General features: G+C 47.0%; 1 long non-coding RNA gene across 3 annotated transcripts; it reads left to right on the forward strand.

Annotated features, from left to right (window-relative positions):
- Positions 1–6,473: 6,473 nt before the first annotated feature.
- LOC119961356 lies at positions 6,474–16,248 on the forward strand. Of its 3 annotated transcripts, XR_005459647.1 has the most exons (8): positions 6,474–6,574; positions 9,696–9,809; positions 11,526–11,649; positions 12,526–12,621; positions 12,738–14,023; positions 14,109–14,455; positions 15,301–15,595; positions 15,741–16,248. It is a non-coding gene; the product is annotated as an uncharacterized LOC119961356 (long non-coding RNA). The 3 variants fall into 3 exon arrangements; XR_005459646.1 differs by having other exon boundaries at positions 9,696–9,816; positions 12,738–14,455; XR_005459645.1 differs by having other exon boundaries at positions 12,738–14,455.
- The last annotated feature ends 321 nt before the right edge of the window (positions 16,249–16,569 follow it).

A 16,569-nucleotide genomic window follows, 5' to 3' on the forward strand; every position in this document is an offset into this window, starting at 1 on the left:
ACTGTCCATGTGGAGTGTTTGCGTGGGTTTCGCTCCTACATCCCAAAAATGTGCAAGGTAGGTGGATTGGCTATGCTAAATTGCCCATTAATTGGAAAAAATGAATTGGCTACTCTAAATTTAAAAAAACTAATAATCCATAATCAAAGACAGTTCAGATTCTTTGATAAAAGCAAATTACTGCAGATGCTGGAATCTGAAACCAAAAGAAATATGAAACCATCTTTGGTTTCAGATTCCTTGATGCAGGCTGATCCAGTGTTTATTTGCACAGCATCTCCATCATTTACATCATGGTTTTGGCAATGTTCAAGTCCCAAGTGATGCACTGTTCTAGCTCTTGGGTTTATGTTGGACATCGGGTCGGCTTTGCTTTTTGCTTCAATGACAGATGTCATCTCTGCTGAGTGGGTCTCAAACCAGTCTTTGTTGTGGGTTCCACCTTTACCAAATGTTGCTGCTGCTGTGTCAGAAATGATTCAATTCAGCAACTTCCAAACTTCATCAATGATAATGTTGATTGATTAAGTTTCTATTCATGAACCTGTGAAATATTTTACAATTTTATTTCATGTTGATAATTTAATTTCATAATGGTGGTGTTATAGTGAAGAATGTGTAAGTCAGAAAGAATTGTCAGCAAGGATTAATCAGCATTTACCAATTGGAAATTAGTAGAATGTTTCAGAAACTGAATTATAGATTTTTCACCAAAAACTATTTCAGATTAAATTAAAAGTTCACAATGCTATAGCAAGTGTGTTCCTGGGAAAGATCTTGAATAAAGAGGAAAGATGTTTTTAAAAAGAGACACTGCAGCCCCAAAATCAATGACAAATCCAGAATATTAAACTGCAGCCAGTTATAGGGGTTGTTGATATCAGCAGAAATAAACCAAATATTGTAAGACTATCGATCTTGTATGTGATTAACAGCAGCAATAACAGCAGAATCCAGTCTCTTCAGTCACTCATGAAGCTGTTGATACAAAGCCAAAGAAAAGTGCAGCACAGGAACAGGCCCTTCGGCCCTCCAAGCCAGTGCCGACCATGCTGCCCGTCTAAACTAAAATCTTCTCCAATTTCTGGGTCCGTATCCCTCTATTCCCATCGTATTCAAGAGTGGTGATTTGAAAGAGGTCCACAAGATTATGAGGGGCATGGATAGAGTGGGATGGGCAGGCAGGGTGGAGGGGTCAGTCACCAGGGGCATAGGTTTATGGTCCCTGGGGCAAAGTTTAGAGGAGATGTGCGAGGCAGATTCTTTTTACGCAGAGGGTGGTGAGTGCCTGGAACGCATTGCCAGGAGAGGTTATGGAAGCAGATACATGAACGGCGTTCAAAATGCATCTTGACAAACACATGGATAAGATTGGTATAGGGATACGGTACAAGGAAGTGCTGAAGGTTTTGGCAAAGGTTGGTATCATGACCGGTACAGGCTTGGAGGGCTGAAGGGCCTGTTCCTGTGCTGTATTGTTCTTTGTTCAAAGACCCTGTTCAATGTGGGAGAAACAGTTCCCGTGTTCGGAATGTGGATGATGTTTTAGCCGATGGTCTGACCTTTTGAACGATATGTAGTCACGCTGGAAGAAACCTTGGAAATCTGGGGATTGTGGAATAGATTTAATCAGACTTGAAGATTCATCGACATGTTCACACGGAGGAGCGACCGTTAATGTTCTCCGTGTGTGGGGGAAGAGATTTACTCAGTTCAGCAGCCTCACTTCATCGTGGTCAATCTGTACAGGACTGTTACCAAGTGCAATGTATCTTTCCTGAAATTTGGTGGCCAGTACAGAACACAGTTCATGCAGGAAAAGACAGCAGGAATTTCTCTAATCTGTGATTTACAAGGACACATTCTTGGTTCCCAGCAGTTACGTTTCTGCAGTAATTTCCTCATTTTCCCTAAACTACCCTGCCTGTTAATTCTATTATTACTGTTAATTCCATTACTGTAGCTATAAATATTACACATTAGAATTTAATCTGTTTAGGGCAGCACGGTGGCACAGTGGTTAGCATTGCTGCCTACGGCGCTGAGGACCCGGGTTCGAATCCCGACCCTGGGTCACTGTCCGTGTGGAGTTTGCACATTCTCCCCGTGTCTGCGTGGGTTTCGCCCCCACAACCCAAAGATGTGCAGATTAGGTGAATTGGCCACGCTAAATTGCCCCTTAATTGGAAAAAATAATTGGGTACTCTAAATTAAAAAAAAAAAAGAATTTAATCTGTTCCATTATTCACTCTGGTTTAAGTTTATGTTGAGGTTAATAACAGACAAACTCTGTCCTCTCCCCAATCCGATTAGAGTTTCCAATAAGTGGATTCTGTGGAATGGAATGTCTTATCAGCGTTTCCACGGTGACCTGTCTGCAGTGAAGCGCCTGCTTGAGTTTCTAACAGAGACTAAACTTCTCTCTCCCATAACACACATTATATCAGACATTGGATGTCAATGTATTTCAGCCATGTTATGTTAATATCTCCAAAACCCTAAAAGTAGTTCAGATACTCAAATGTTGAAGTATGAGAGGACAAGTTGATAAAGAGTTTAAAAAACACATGGGATCCAAGGTTTTATAATTCTGGGTGTGGAGTACAAAAGGACAGAGGTCATGTAAATCTGTACAAATCATTGGCTCGGCTGCAGTTGGAATATTAGATCAGGTTTTGGGGGATCTTACACCAGGAAGGATGTCAAGGCCATGGAGAGGGTGTAGAAGAGATTCAATGAGATGATCCCAGGGAAGAGAGGCTTTAGTTACCAGGAGGGATTAGAGAAACTGGGGCTGTTTTCATTCGAACAGATGCTGACTGGAGATCAGAGGGAGGGGGTTTTGATTCCGCCCTTGGGTGACTGTGTAGAGTTTGCACTTCCTCCCTGTGTCTGCATGGGTTCCTTCCGGGTGCCCCGGTTTCCTCCCACAGTCCAAAGACTGTGGTTAGCGCAGGTGAGGTGGATTGGCCATTTAAAAAGATTTCCTCTGAGTGTCCAAAGGTTAGGTGGGTCTCAGGGTATAGCGTGGAGGAGTGGGGTGCCGTATTGGAGGGTCAGTGCAGACTTGATGGGCCGAATGGCCTCGTTCTGCACTGAAGGGATTCTATGGAACGGAAAAAAGCTCATATGAAATATCAATCAGACTGTACAACAATGTTTTGGACTCCCACTGTCTCTCTGGGCCTGCGGGGTATTTGTGTGTGTGTGTGCGGTGAGGCGGAGGGGGGGGGGGGGGGGGGGGGTTGCGGCGGACAGCGAGGGAACCGGTGATGGTTTCTCTTATGTCTGAATGAAATGTAATTTTTAAAGTGAAGGGTGTCTGTACTGGGGAATCTGAGTACAAGTGCCAGCTTGAACCATTCTCGGCAGGTGAATGGCCTCTCCCCAGTGTGAACCCGCTGGTGTCTCAGCAGGTTGCCCGAGTGAATGAATCCCTTTCCACACTGGGAGTAGGTGAATGGCCTCTCCCCAGTGTGAATCTGCTGGTGTCCCAGCAGGTTGCCTGAGTGAATGAATCCCTTTCCACACTGGGAGCAGGTGAATGGCCTCTAATCAGTGTGAACCCGCTGGTGTCTCAGCAGGTTGCCTGAGTGAATGAATCCCTTTCCATACTGGGAGCAGGTGAATGGCCTCTCCTCAGTGTGAACCCGCTGGTGTCTCAGCAGGTTGCCTGAGTGAATGAATCCCTTTCCACACTGGGAGCAGGTGAATGCAATCTCCCCAGTGTGAAGCTGCTGGTGTAAAGTGAGTGGAGACGATCAGGGCCGGCTCAAGGCACCGGCAACTCGGGCTGTCGCCCGGGGCGCCACGTGCTCGGGGGCGCCAGAGACTCGGGTCCCGCGCATGCGCAGTTGGGCCGGTGCCAACCAGCGCATGCGCGGTGGCCGCCCGCCCCCAGGGCGGCCCCCCGGCTCGGTCCGCCCCCCCCCGCTCGGTCCCCCCCCCCGCTCGGTCCCCCCCCCGCCCCCCTCGGGTCCGCCCCCCCACCCCGCCCTCGGGTCTGCCCCCCCGCCCCGCCCTTGGGTCCGCCCCCCCGCCCCACCCTCGGGTCCGCCCCCCCGCCCCGCCCTCGGGTCCGCCCGCCCCCCGCGTGTCCGCCCGCCCCCCGCGTGTCCGCCCCCCCAAGGGCGCCGAAGTTCAACTTGCCCGGGGCGCCAGCAACGCTAGAGCCGGCGCTGGAGACGATCATCTGAACCCAGTCCCACAGTCGGAGCAGCTGAACAGTTTCTCGTCAGTGTGAACTCTTTGATGGGACACCTGATCCCGAGAACTTTTAAAGCACTTCCCGCATTTAATAGGTCGCTCATCATTGTGAATCTGCTGATGTGTCAGCAGTTGGGATGAATGAGTGAATCCACACCAACACTCGGGGCAGGTGAAAGGCCTTTCCCCAGTGTGAACTCGCTGGTGCATCGACAGGCTGTAGGACTGAGTGAATCCACGCCCACACTCGGGGCAGGTGAAAGGCTTCTCCCCATTGTGAATGCGTCGATGGGTTGCCAGGTCAGATGGGTAATTGAATGCCTTGCCTCAGTCCCCACATTCCCATGGTTTCTCCCTGCTGTGACTGCGCTTGTGTATGGACAGGCCAGATGATCGGCTGAAGCTTCGTCCAACACAGAACATGTGTACGGTTTCTCCCCACTGTGAACTGTGCTTTTTCCTTCCATGTTCAAAATCTGATGATATTCAGGTTCCGATCAGTTACACGACTGTCAAATTTTGATGTGGTGTTTGGTTGGAGTTTTTCAATTGCACATCCTTCCCTGCTGATACCCTGTGAAATTGATTTAAAACAGAAAAAAGGGAGTGAGAGAGATCCCACAAAACACAAAGGCAGCTTGTGAAATTGAGCTGAATGAACCTGGTCACTTGTGGGGCCAGCACTGGGAAAAAGTGACCGCGAAAACTGTTGAATCTTTTGTGAAAAGTGAACCAGTTTGTTAATGTCCTTCAGGGAAGGGAACCTGCCACCCGGACTGAACCCACACAAGATTCGAGCTTCTGCAAGAACACAAGAAATAGGAGCACAAGTAGACCATTCGGCCCGTAAAATCTGCTCTGCCATTGAACACGATTGTCGTTGATCTCAGTCTTCAATTCTACTTTCCTGTTAGCTTTCTATATCCTTTGACTTCCTGAGAGACCAAAATCTCACCATCTCAGCCTTAAATATATTCAATGATGGTCACAGTAACTTCACTGCAGTGTTAATGGAAGCCTATTTGTGAAAATAATGATTATTATGATCATCCACAACCCTCTGGGCTAGATAATTATTTGTGAGAAACAGAGTGAGAGAGAAAGAGAGTGAGTAGTGGGAAAGAGGAATCAAATAGATTGATGGAAAGGGAGAGAGAACGGAGTGAGGGTAACAGGAAGCAATGAAGCAACAACTGAATCACAATTTGACAGAATCTCCAAAACACTTAACCTCCACCACCTGGATGGAGCAGGACAGCAGATGTATGTGAACATCACCACCTGCAAGTTCCTTTCCAAGCCACACACTCTCTGACCTTGTCCGACATTCAGTGCTGGATGAGCAGAACTTTCCTCCATTTAAATATTGAGAAGACTGAACCCATTCCCTTTCATCCCCTCTACAAACTCCACTCCCTTGTTACCAATTTCATTCCTGTCAAATGTTTCACCCCTAGATGAGCTCTTAACCACATATCCACATCATCACCAAGATTGCCGATTTCCACCTCAGGAACATAGCTCTACTTCACCTTAGTCTCTGTTCATCTGCTGCAGAAACCATCATCCATTCTTCTGTTACCTCTCAACCAAATTATTCCAACGCACTCGCCGTCGGACCCCAACATTAAACAACCCCCTCCATCCCATCCCAAACTCTGCTACCCAAGTGCTTACTCATACCTGCCCCTGTCCCACTGATCTGCAAATGTTTCCTTTTAAAAGGCACAAAAAAGTTTTAATTTCTCATTCTTCTTTTCCTCCATGGTAGTGATCAGCCAGATCACTGTAATCTCCTCCACACACACCTCTTTGAGATCTCTGCACTCATTTAATTCCAGCCACTTGAGAATTCCTGATTTTAATCTCTAAACCATTACTGAGTTGCCAAGGCCTCAATTTCTGGAATTTCCTCCTTAAAACTCTCCCACTCTCTGACTCAATGTCCTCCATTAAGATTCTCCTTAAAACCTAATATCTCCTCATGTGGCTCAGCGTCAATTGTTATTTTGTGACGTTTCTCTGAAAGTCTTAAAAGTTGTATTCTGTTCAAGTCATAATATAAATTCGAATTATGGTCACTGCCCTCGACATATATTCTGCCCCATAAATAAGAATTTGTAAGTCAGAGTGAAACAGTCTGTCAGGAAGACACGTTTAAAAAATGTTGCCCCCAACAATGATGGCGACTGAGCCTGCGCTCTGCTGCTCGTGCCCCAATAAAGATGGTGGGTGCGCGTGCGCACTGCCGCGAGTGAGCCAAATAATGATGCCGAGGGCGCATGCGTAGCGTTGCGAGCACCAAATAAAGATGGCGGCTGCATAGTCTTTTCCGTAACAAAGCTGCAACCTCTGCTCAAATCCCCAGGTATCAGTGGTTTATTTTGTCAGATGTTCGGTTTACATAACATGTTTGCGAAGCGTGCCTATCAACCCGCATGATCCAGCTCTCCGTCCGACCCGCCATTCCCACCGTCACTGATTATGGATCCGAGAAAGAACCTTTTCACTCGGTTCAGTCCCGCCCCTGATTCACTCCGATTTCTTGGAGGACCAGTCACTCCCGCCATGTACGCCCGAACCCGCCGACTCCACTATTGGTCGCGCGATGCCGTCAATCATTGCCGGGCATTGTGAGGTGTCAGGTGAGAGGTCGGTGTCAGGTGAGAGGTCGGTGTCAGGTGAGAGGTCGGTGTCAGGTGAGAGGTCGGTGTCAGGTGAGAGGTCGGTGTCAGGTGAGAGGTCGGTGTCAGGTGAGAGGTCGGTGTCAGGTGAGAGGTCGGTGTTGGGGGGCGGGGTTTACTAATCCCCAGTGCCGAACAATGAAGATTCTCCACTCTCACTGATCGTCACTTCCGACTTCTCTCCATCAGAGTGAGTGTGGTTTTGTGAAGGGTAGATTGTGTTTGATTCATTTCTTGCAGTTCTTGGAAGATGTAACAAGCCAAGTGGATAATGGGGTCCTGTAGATGTATTTGGACTCCCAGAATATGTTTGATAAGGTGTCACACAAAAGGTAATAATCAACGTAAAATCCCACGGGGTTGAGAGATGATATATTAGCTCGGATAGAGGATTGGCTAACCAGCAGAGAGTGGGGATTAGATTCATTGACACAGGTACTGAGGAAAAATATTTATATCCAGAGGGTGGTGACGGTCTGGAATGTACAGCCTTCGGAGGGTGACAGAGACGGGTTGCCTCACATCCTCTAAAAAAAGTACCTGGATGAAGACAGGGAAGTCATAACATTGAAGGCTATGAGCCAAGTGCTGGCAAATGGGATTTGGTAGGTGGGTCACGTTTATCACGTGTCGGTGCAAATTTGATGGACGGAAGGGCCTCTTTTGCACTGTGAATGAAATGAAATGAAAATCGCTTATTGTCACAAGTAGGCTTCAAATGAAGTTACTGTGAAAAGCCCCACATTCCGGCACCTGTTCGGGGAGGCTGGTCCGGGAATTGAACTGTGCTGCTGGCCTGCCTTGGTCTGCTTTAAAAGCCAGCGATTTAGCCCAGTGTGCTAAACCAGCCCCTCTGAGTTGCTGATGATACAAAGTTTGGTGCCATCATAGACTGCATAGATGATTGCATTAAATTGCAAGAAGATATTGACTGACAGACAAGGTGAATGGGCAAGATTGTGGCATTATACACAAGTGTGAGGTTATCTGTTTTGAACTGAAAAAGGATAGAACTGAGTACTTTCTAAATGGAAACAGGTTCAGTACAGTGGGTGTCCAAAGAGACTTGGGGTTCATAGAATCTATGGTATGGAGACGGGCCCTTCAGCCCAAACTGGTCCATGCCAACCAAAAAGCTCATCTGAGTCAATCCCATTGGCCTGTATTTGGCCCATATCCCTCTGAACCTTTCCTATCCATGTATCTGTCCAAATGCCTTTTCAGTGTTGGCAATGGCCCTGCCTCAACTCCTTCCTCCGCCAGCTCATTCTGTACTATCCTCTGTGTAAAACCATTGCTCCTCAGATTCCCCTTAATTCTTTTCCGCCTTAACCTAAACATATGCCCTTTAGTTCTCGATTCCCTAACCCTGAGAAAAAGACTGAGTGCATTCACCCTATCCATGCCTCTCATGATCTTATACACCTCTATAAGATCACCCCTCAGTCCCCTACGCTCCAAAGATAAAGGTCCTGGTCTGTCGAATCTCTCCCTTTCACTCAGTCTCTTGAGTCCTGGCAACGTCCTTGTAAATCCCTTCTGCACTCTCTCCAGTTTAATAACATGTTTCCGATAGCAACGCAGCCAAAACTGAACACGATACTCCAGGTGCGACCTCACCAACGTTCTGTACAACTGCAACATAACTTCCCAACTTGTATACTCAATGCCCTGACTGATGAAGGCCAGCATGCCAAAAGCCTTCTTCAGAAAATTTGCAGTGCAGATGGAGGCTATTCAGCCCGTCGAGTCTTCCAGAGCTGGATAGCCCTTAGAAAGTGCATCCTACGTAAGCCCACTTATCTACCCTATCCCTGTAACCCAGTAAACCCCACTTAACCTTTTTTTTTGGACACTAAGGGTAATTTAGCATGGCCTGTCCACCTATCCCGCACATCTTTAGACTGTGGGAGGAAAGCAAAGAACACATGCAGGCACGGGGAGAGCGTGCAGACTCCACACAGACAATGACCCAGCTGGGAATCAAACCTGGGACCCTGAAGCTGTGAAGCAACTGTGCCAACCACTATGCTACCGTGCTGCCCTGTCTATCTGTGACTCCACCTTTAAAGAACCGTGCACATGAACTCCAAGATCCCTCTGTTCCATGATACACCCTAAGGCCCTACAATTCACTGTGAAAGTCCGACCTTGATTTGACTTTCTGAAATGCAACACCTCACACTTATCTGTATTGAACTCCATTTGTCATTTCTCGGCCCACTTCCCCAGTTGATCAAGATCCTGCTGCAATTTTTGATAACCTTTGTCACTGCCGACAATACCACCTATTTTAGTGTCATCTGCAAACTTACTGACCATGCCTTGTACATTCTCATCCAAATCGTTGATATAGATACAAACAGCAATCTCCGTGTTACTAATCTCCTAGTTACTGAAATCCGAGTTACTCCCTACTTAGTTAATTACTCCAGTTTCTCAAATTTAGAACAGATTCCCAACCAGCCAATCAGCTTTACTCTGAGGTAAGTTATTTATATTTACTGTTCCGAAGCTCCTCCTGCCCGAGTTCACACCAACTCCCCTCCCTGTGTTGGTGAGATTCATACCTGGATGTCTGGAAAATCATCAGGACAGTAACTGTCCTGTAAGGTAAGGAGTCCTTTTGCTTCCCAATTGACCGAGGAAGGCAGTGTGTCACAAGGATGGATGTGTTGATCGATTCATGGCTGGAGGATGGGGGCAGGTCATGTGATCAAACTCCAGGAAGACATTTAATCAAAGTTGGCGAGGAGAGAATGTTGTGAATTTTTATCCTAAACTGAGGTTTCTGTAAATTTACAGGATACTGGAAGTGGAGGTTTAACAGACGTGAAACGCTAACCAAACGTCACATCGCAATCTGACAGAGTCTCGATTAGTCAGAACCAGAATTTCAGCAGCATCTGGGTGTGGAAGGTAAAAGGTTTGTCTGTTCTGTCTGTGAGGGAAGATTTCAGGTCTCAGTGTGACTGGAAAAGCCCCGAGATTCACAAATCCTGGTTAGACCAAACCTGGAGAACTGTGTTCAGTTCTGGGCAACAAACCTGAGGAAGAATAGAATGGCCTCGGAGGGAGTGTAGCACAGATTTACCTGAGGATTAAATTACAAAATTAGATTATACAAACGAGTCAGAGACATGATGGCACAAAGAAGGGCATTCGGTCCATTGAGTCCATGCTAGCTCTCTGGAGCAATCCAGTCGGTCCCATTCTCCTGCTCTATCCCTGTATCCTTGCAGGTTTATTTCCCTCAGATGTCTGTCCAATTTCCTTTTGAAACCAAACGATTCATTGTGTCTATTTTCAAACTCACTCATAGGCAGCAGGTTTCAGGTCGTTGCCGGTCGCTGTGTAAAAACATAGATCTCATATCACCTCATATCTCCTGTACCTTTTACATACAGACTAGGAACAGGACACTCGGCCCCTCGAGCCTGCTCAGCATTCAATTGGATTGTGGCTGATCTCATTCTCACCTCAACATTCCTGCCCCCCGGCCTGCAAAACAAACACAACAGGGGGTCAATGAGGTGAGCTGGACTGCCAGAGACACACCCACACACAGGGCACTTCCCCCAGACACACACCCACACGCAGGACACCGCCCCCTGACACACACCCACACACAGGACACCGTCCCCTGACACGCACCCCCACACAGGACACAGCCCCCAAACACCCACACACAGGACAACTCCCCCAGACACGCACCCTCACACAGGACACAGCCCCCAGACACCCACACACAGGACACCTCCCCCACACATAGGACACCTCCCCGCAGACACACACCCACACACAGGACACCACGGCCCATACACAGGACACCCCCCCCCCCCCACAAACACACACACACAGGACAGCACAGGACCCCCCCAGCCCCAGACACAGGGTGCCCCACCTGCCCCCAAACGCCTGCGCGCACAGGAACCCCTTTCCCCAGACACCCACAGGATCCTCTATGTCCCGAACACCACCAGCACCTCTCCTTTGGACCACGTATTTGTCCCGGGTTTACGGGGCGGGGACAGGGAAGTGCGTCTAGATTCGGGTGCTCTTTCACAGGGTCGGCGCAGAACCGATAGGCTGAATGGTCTCCCTCTGCACTGTAGGGATTCTGCAGTTCGACTCTTTTCCCCCAGACCCCATCACGTTTTGGTGTGGGTGATCTCCCCCACTCTTCAGTAACTTCCTCGGGGCCTCTAGGACCCCCCCCCCCCCCCCCCCCGCCCCGGACTGGATCCTCTCTGGAATCCCCACCCCGCACCTGTCCCCATGACACAGCCTTGTCCACCTTCCCTCTCGGACCCTCTCCACTACCCTCCATAACATTCCCCCCCCACCCCCCACATCGTCATCCCCTCTTGTTGCTTCACTTCGTTCCCACAAACGCCTCTGTATCTTTCCTAAATTTCTATGCAAGGGCGGGCTTCGGGGTACAGAGAGAGATGGGAGGGATTGAATATATTTGACTGAAAATCGTGATTACCTCATAAGCTTCATATTTATGGCGAAGAACTTGAGGGTCTTCTTCGGTCCTGTATCTGCTGACGGTCCGGGAGCAGCTTTCACTGTACAAGGAGCTACTGCCGCTTGTCAGCTTGTTTTAATCCTGCTGGGATCTGGTTACAGGTTACACACCAGCTGGAGCCTGTGGCTGAGGCTCCGGACGAGGGGCTTGATCGGGTTTCAACATAAACGTTGTTCCTCCTGAATATTTAAACATTTGACATGGATAAACACCGGGGCAGAAAAGGTTGGTGGTTGCGTCGATATATTAGATTGATATATCAATCGATTGCTCGATAGATAGATACGTAGATAGACAGACAGATGGAATTAATATTAAAGCTGATAGCATTTTATCTTTTTTAAGAACTCGTCGGACGGGTGGACTAATGGAGAGACTGGGTGAACCAACCCTAACTTAATACAATTTATGACTTAATACAAAGGCTGGTCGTTTTTATAAATCGACCCTCACGGTTAATGGGAAATACATTCCGGGATGTTCATGCTGCAAACATGTACAGTTTGATCGCAATGAATATCCAACATGATATTACCGCACTGACACAACCTCGGGGATTTCCATCCCAGAAAGCTCGCTCGGACAAGTCCAAGGTTTTTGAAAGTGTCTCTGACGGAATTTCTCGTTTATGTTTCTATAGCTGTGTTAATCTGGTTCCTTGTTTACTTTAATGGGTGTCTGTGTGTCTGTTTGAGAGATCAGTTTGTGAGTCGATCACTATTTTTACTGTCTCTGTGTCTATGTTTGTGCTGATTCTGTGGTGTAAACGAGGCTGCTGGGAGATGGACATATTCACTTACTTTCACCATTAGCAACTCAGACTAATGTGCACTCAAAAATCATGTCAACGAATGTTGGAATTTATTGCAGTGTCTGTGCATATCTGGATGGATGTTTTCGTACATGTCGTTGCACGTGGCCGTGTGTGTTTCCAATAGGCGGTTGTGCTGTCCACAGGAGGGCGCTCTCTGGTCACGTATCCAACATAACCACCCCGTTCCAGAGGAAGCGACCGCTTTAAGACGTGAAGGTGGGCGGAGCGAAGAAATCGAATTCGACCTCATAACATCTCGCTAATTGTTTTATCTCCGCCTATTACAGGGCTGGTCCAGTCAGTGCAACTGTCTGTTTCTGGAGTTCAGATTGGAACCATGGGGCTGATACTCTGCCTGTCTCTGGTTATTGTCCTGATGATAGGTTGGTTATATTGAACTTCTGTACTGAATCCTCCAATTCCCAAATGGGTTCTGATTTCCATCTTCGGGTGCTCATCCTCCTCATGATTCTCCTTCTAACCAGCTTTTTCTTTTCAGGGATGAGTAAGGGAGACTCGGTGTCTCAGGAAGAACAACGAGTCGACGCAGAAGAGGGTGAAGATTCAGCCATACCCTGCAGTTATTCGGTATCGAGTTCAGCTGCAAGCTATGGCCTGTTCTGGTATCGCCAGTATCCACACCGTGCTCCTCAGTATCTGCTCAGAGCCGATAGTTATGGGTTTAACCAGACGGCTCCCGGGTTTGAACACTTCAGCGGGAAACTCAACCCGACACAAAGTACTTTTCACTTGTCCATGACAGATTTGAAGATGACAGACAGCGCCGTGTATTACTGCGCGCTGAGACCCACAGTGAATGAGGGCCCGGCGGGGCTCATACACAAACTGGCGCCATTTCCCTAACAAGAAAGCACAAGGAGTTGCATTGCACAGCAAATGTACAGATAATAAACGGGACAATCCAGCTCCATCTGAATGGTTTTCCCTCAATGAGGTCAATGGTTCTCACTGTTGGGCCATTTGACATTTGGCGGTCATATTACCCCAGAATCAAATTCCATAATTTCCCGATCCCATTTATATAAACCTGCCGATCTCGGAGAATCATTTCATCAATCTGTATTTGTGAAACTTCTTGATCAGGTGGTAATCTACCATGCAGCACTTTTTAAAAGTGATCAAATATCAGAGTTATCACTGTTTAAAATTCCTGGGGTGCACATGATGACTGACTGAAATAAGTACTTTACCGGTACAAGAGACCCCAATGGAAGCGCATCTTGGTCTAGAATTGGATGACTATTTATCCCGGGTACCTTTAAAACAGTAATTATTAATTATGTTCGTGCACTGAATGGCCTCGTTAACATCTGTGTGTGAGGCTGATTTTAAAATATTTATTTTATCTTTCATATTTTGTGGGGAGGAATATCTACCTGAGGAAAGATGTGAAAGTTGAGGTCGAAGGAAAGCGATTTTAACCGAGAAAGAGACAGAATGACGACAATGTGAGGAAGGGAGCGAGAAAGACACAGCCAGGGGTGGAATGTGATTGGAGAGAACCCGCATTAATAAACGCTCAACTAACAGTGATTGGCCCTCAGCTGACGTCAGAGCTGATAAACCAGGCAATCGTAGTACTGACAAACGTCCCTCAATTTCCCATGAATTGATCTACGTTTACTCTTTGCCACTGATCTGGGTTTGCACTTTGATATGAGACTAGAAGCATGAACATATTTAAAACAGTGTCACTTTTTACTGCTCAATCAGGAACCATGTGCTCCCTGTGTGCTTTACTGATAATAATGGTCTTGCTGCCCGGTGAGTCTGAGCTCAAATCCTCCTCCTGTGTTTCATGGGTTATATTTACTCACAAATTTATGACACATTCTATATGTTGTTACAGGAACCAGTGGCCAAGATTCGGTTTCCCAGGAGCCGCCTGAATTACCGGTTCAGGAAGGACAGACAGCAATATTGAACTGCAGTTACAAAGCAAAATATACTGACCAGAATCTCTTCTGGTACATCCAGTATCCAGGGGAAGCTCCGAGATATCTACTAAAGAAATATAGCGCGGGGAAGGGAGAAAGGTCTTCAGATTTCCCTGACCGGTTTTCTGCTGATTTAGACAAGGATAAGAAAACGATTCCTTTAAATATCACCGGGGTCCGTGTCTCTGACTCTGCCGTGTATCTCTGTGTGCTGAGCCCCACACTGTTACAGAGGGACTCTCAACCCGTACAAAAACCGGTAAAGCACTCTCACCTCGATTCACTGAATTAGATCTTTCACCTGGATTGTGAACTATTTATGTAAACAAAGCAATATCATAAAGAGCAGCTAGCCCTAATTATTTCTTTCTGTAGTGCTGAACGTGTATCATTGTCTGCTAAATCCATTTTTATAGTAGTTTCTGTGTTTTGCGAGCAGCTCTCCAAATGCCATCGTCATGACAACACTAAATAGCATCCATCTGTGCCCTGTCTCAAAGATACGCTCAGTATCAGGACTAACATTCGCTTTCACGCCCTCTCTGTGTCAGAGAGCGACATTTGTTCGTCGTTTAGTTGTTTCGAGACATATATTGGATTTGGGGATATGCGGGGAAATAGAACATTACAGCACAGCACAGAACAGACCCTTCGGCCCTCAATGTTGTGCCGAACAATGATCACCCTACTCAAACCCACGTATCCACCCTATACCCGTAACCCAACAATCCCCCCATTAACCTTACGTTTTAGGACACTACGGGCAATTTAGCATAGCCAATCCACCTAACCCGCACATCTTTGGACTGTGGGAGGAAACCGGAGCACCCGGAGGAAACCCACGCACACACGGGGAGGACGTGCAGACTCCACACAGACAGTGACCCAGCCGGGAATCGAACCTGGGACCCTGGAGCCGTGAAGCATTTATGCTAACCACCATGCTACCGTGCTGCCCATAAATAAGGGACATGAAGGTGGTGCAGGAAAGTAGATTTCAGGTCGAACAACTATGATCTGTACAATTGCAGAGCACCCCCATGTGAAGGGGCAAATCGTCCACTGCAGATCCTGCTCCTCATCATCTGATGTTCTTGTGTTCAGTTCATTGTTCTGAAAACAGGTGCAAGTGGTTCCGGGCTCCTCGCTCTGACGTAACAAAGAAACGGATCTAATTGGATGAAATGTAGGACACAGGAGCTTTGAGCTGATTGGGTGTCTCCTGCTGGCTCTGTCGGGAATGAACCAATCGGTAGTGAGGCCGGATATTACTCACATCTTCTGAACTCTGGACTGCAACAATTCAGCTGCAACTCACTGAGTTCAAATCCACTACCATCTCTGAACATGTTGTGTATCACCTTTTACATTTTCATCACAGCTGCAACTCACTTAACTGGTAAGTTCCCAAGGGGCACAATTTCCAGACAGCTCGCGATACTTACATTGTGATCCACCCTTAACTGTAATATATACAATTCCGTGATTGCATGATTTCTAACAAAGTAATACAAAGTTTAAGCTCGGATTTCTATTTTTTGCAGGTGTTATCGGTGCAGATTCGGTTTCACATGAACCGGTTACAGCGACAAAGTTTGAAGGAGAATCGATAACTTGATTTCAGCTATTCGACCACCGCTGGTACATATTATTTGCAATTGTACCGTCAGGACCGGGACGAAGCCCTCATATTCTTGATCTACATTCCTAATTACGGAGATATTTTCCAGAGCAGTGGGTGTGGGGAGTCGATTTTCTGCATCTTTGGACAGTTCGAGGAGTGAGGGTAATTTCAACATCCGGGAACTGCTGCTGTTTGACAGCGCGGTGTAGTACTGCGGACTGAGAGACAGCAACTAGAGGGAGTCTGGTACAAAATCACTGTCGCAGTGTGACACTGTGAATGGAACTGGGTACAGATTGGGACATAAACCTGCAGATTGTTGTAATTTGAAAATATTGAAATAAGTATAAAGCCGAAAGTATAAGTATAAAGCTGCATTGGGAAAGTTCTGTTCCATTCCATTCACATTAAATACATTCTAGACAGAATGAAAAGAAGTGTTTGGAGCATTTGTACCTTTTTGTAAATGAACGATGTTGAGAAAGAAATGAAAATAATACTTAACGATGTGATGTAGCGGTTACAGGAAGTAACACAAGTTAATGCAGCCGCAGCAGCAGGTCTACAAGCTGGATTCAAAAACCGTTTCTTCCCCGCCGTTACCAGACTTCTGGATGACCTTCTTATGAACTGAACTGACCTCGTGTGGTGACAAAAGGTGACGGTGAAAGACGAGCTTTGTTGTCCTGTCGATGAATGCCGCCTGACTCCCTGAGTTGTTGCAGTAATTTCGGCGTTCTCCCCATATG

Source organism: Scyliorhinus canicula, unplaced genomic scaffold (genome assembly GCF_902713615.1).
Source record: "Scyliorhinus canicula unplaced genomic scaffold, sScyCan1.1, whole genome shotgun sequence".
Lineage (NCBI taxonomy): Eukaryota > Metazoa > Chordata > Chondrichthyes > Carcharhiniformes > Scyliorhinidae > Scyliorhinus > Scyliorhinus canicula.